Here is a 2929-nt window from a genome sequence, read left to right on the forward strand (position 1 = left end):
GTGTGTGTGTGTGTGTGACCAAATGCATAAGCCAAATTCACACATTCATCACATGAAACCGAAAAGATGATGGTTAATGAATGACAAATTATTCTAGCAGCTTCAAAACCACTAATTCTACTAAGACAGCAAGGTTCATGTGGTACTTACTGATATAACTTCTGAGATATTATAACTCTTATAAATACAAAGAACATAAAAAGTGGGACAACCAGGCCCAGTTTCCCCTAACTTAAAAGTATGTGTGCATTAATAGCTTTGCTCTGAAACCAATGTGTTCCTGTAACTTCAGGCTGACAGCTAAAGGCTGCTGGAGGGAGCTGATGGATGTTCCCATTGCATGGAGAAGAGTTTTTACTTAAATAAGTATCAACATTTGATAGAGCCTTCTAGTTTTCCTCACTACTACTACGTAAAGGACAGTGCATTTTACTTTTTAAGGTTTACTCTTCCCTTCTACGAATATTTGCTCCTTTTTCCCTCATACTTCCTGGAGAAGTTATTTTTCTGGCTTCTTTTCTTTACCATTTTAGTACAGCATCATACCGCCAGACTGCAAACTGTTTAAACCTACTCAGACTTTGTCTCATGGCTATTTTTGTGTCTTCAGTTGGTAGATTGACACGCAGACCAATGTGTGACAATGACGAAATCCTTCTTGTACGTGTTAAGTTTCACCTATTTCAGTCTACTATCTACTGCACATTGATATGTTCAGCGGCATAATGTGACTAAAGAAAGAGTCTAACCGAAAATGTCATCCACGCCACTGAGCGAGTTACATAGAAAACGTCAATACACATGTTCTGTTTGATGAGTGAGTCACACAAAACAACTTGTAGGATCTTCTCTGTGCAGTTGATTAAATGTGATTAGTTATCAGACAGCAGGAGAAATGATAAGTGTCTTTCATCTACAGTTAATTTAAGATAGGGGATCAGCGTAATTTTACACATGGATGGCCCAGTAGCAGTTTCTTCATTCATTATTCATATCTCCTTGCAGTTGGATAGAATTGTTCAAGATCAGAGGGTGATTGACGAAGTGTTAAATTAAAATCTTCTATTGGACAAATAAGCATGGGTCGTTTGCATAGTGTTGTGTGTATGCTTGGGTTGGAATTAAAAGACATCCATGGTGCTTTTTTTTTATATTTACACAAGTAGAAACATGAAACGGGCCTGTATTAACCATCATACATCAGCTGTTTATTCTATCATTGACAGCGCATTTAGGGTGACGCACACTGGATGTAAATAGCAAATGTGTGACCACGTCTGCCTCTGCAGCCACGCAGTGTTGAATAGCAGAGGTGTGTGTGTCCGTTGTCCACCACCGTGTCTGTTTTGGACCATATCAGGGTTTCAATTCTGCCAGTCTGATAGACTTATTGCTTTTCTACATATGGATAGCACAGACAGATAGATAGATACGTTATTCATCCCGAGGGAAATGTTAGGTATCCAGTAGCTTAGACAACCATAACACAACAGACATGCACACAAATATCTCACATACATAAAAATCACTCACAGAAATTTAAAGAGTTAACAATTTGGGATGTGATTACAAAGGCCTGGTATGGGCTGCCCATGTAACGCAATGACCATGACAGGCTGCTATTGTAGTGTGTGCAGTGGCGGTAGTGCAAATGCGAACAGTGCAGGGATTGAACAGTGCAAAAGCTTATTATTAAAAATTAACGACTATGAAAAGAATGTAAACATAATAGAATTGCTTGACAAACAAGAAAAAAAATGTACTTAAAAAACAGGGAATAAGTTATACAAAGTAGATGTCATGACCACAGTCCATGGCATGCAGTAAATGTGTGATTACATCTGCAATTTCTAACAGTAATGTTGCCATCATGACTGACAAGTGTTTATGGAACATGTAGATATCTTTAAACAGATTTAAGCAAATAAGACTCACAAATCATGTTCAATAGAGTCCACGATACACAACGATTGCTTCCGTATCAGGTGTGACATTTGGCGCGTCAGTATCAGGTATGACATTTAGCGCATCAAACATTTGGAACTCATTTACAAAAGGTTTGCTACCTCAAAGTTCGACATTCTTACTGCAGCTGTGCTGACAACTCCTCGCAGAAGAAGCTCTAAAAGGACATTCCAACCCAGACGTCTTCTAATGCAAAATCCCCAAATCTGACGGCAGTTATTCACGCATGTGAACCGGGTTGAAGGGTCAACAGACTTTGGGTGGTAGTGAGGTGTGTACTTTGTCTATTTAGAAATAATAAACTCCCTGCATATTTAAAACGTTTGTGCCTTTGTTGTTTTGACTATTTGTCAGAAATACTGCTATAATAATGTGTCATGTTTAAATGTTACGAGGGTGTACCCACTACAACTTATTGACTAAAGCGTGCGGCTACAGTTAGCTGAAAGATTATATTATTGTGTGTAGGAGTGCTTCCACACACTACTATTGCAACAAACTCGGTTAATAATTAGTAGTCACTTTATGAGTTAATATGCGTTCCCCCAGCCTGCCTATGGTCTCCCAGTGGCTAGAAATGGCAATAGGTGTAAGCCAAGCCCTGGGTATCCTGCTCTGCCTTTGAGAAAATGAAAGCTCAGATGAGGCGATCTGGAATCTTGCCAATGATGAGGTCAAAAGGGGCAAGGTTACCTCCCCTTTCTCTGCTTTGCCCACCCGGAGAATTTGGCCCTCCCATGAGAGAGAGACATCATGGCTTTCAAATGAGCAGAGTGGCAGTTGGTCAAGGCCACACCCCCAGCCTCCACCTTACCCCCCCTCTCTCCTCCTCAAAAACTACAGACTCAGAAATGGTACATACTAAGGAAAGCTCATTGTGGGACTGGTTCTAGTGGCTGTGATTCTGCACCAAGGCTGAATTCTGGGAAAGAGACTTCAGATATGATATTAGGGGACCACTAAG

At 40.2% G+C, this 2929-nt stretch overlaps 1 long non-coding RNA gene across 1 annotated transcript in view; it reads left to right on the top strand.

The window, feature by feature from the left end:
* LOC116670604 (uncharacterized) overlaps window positions 1-1556 on the top strand; it is a 21749-nt gene extending 20193 nt beyond the window's left edge. The window contains exon 4 of the long non-coding RNA XR_004327065.1: window positions 1422-1556. This is a non-coding gene — a long non-coding RNA (uncharacterized LOC116670604). The remainder of the gene's footprint in view (window positions 1-1421) is intronic.
* Window positions 1557-2929: the final 1373 nt, after the last annotated feature.

Source organism: Etheostoma spectabile, chromosome 20 (assembly GCF_008692095.1).
Source record: "Etheostoma spectabile isolate EspeVRDwgs_2016 chromosome 20, UIUC_Espe_1.0, whole genome shotgun sequence".
NCBI lineage: Eukaryota > Metazoa > Chordata > Actinopteri > Perciformes > Percidae > Etheostoma > Etheostoma spectabile.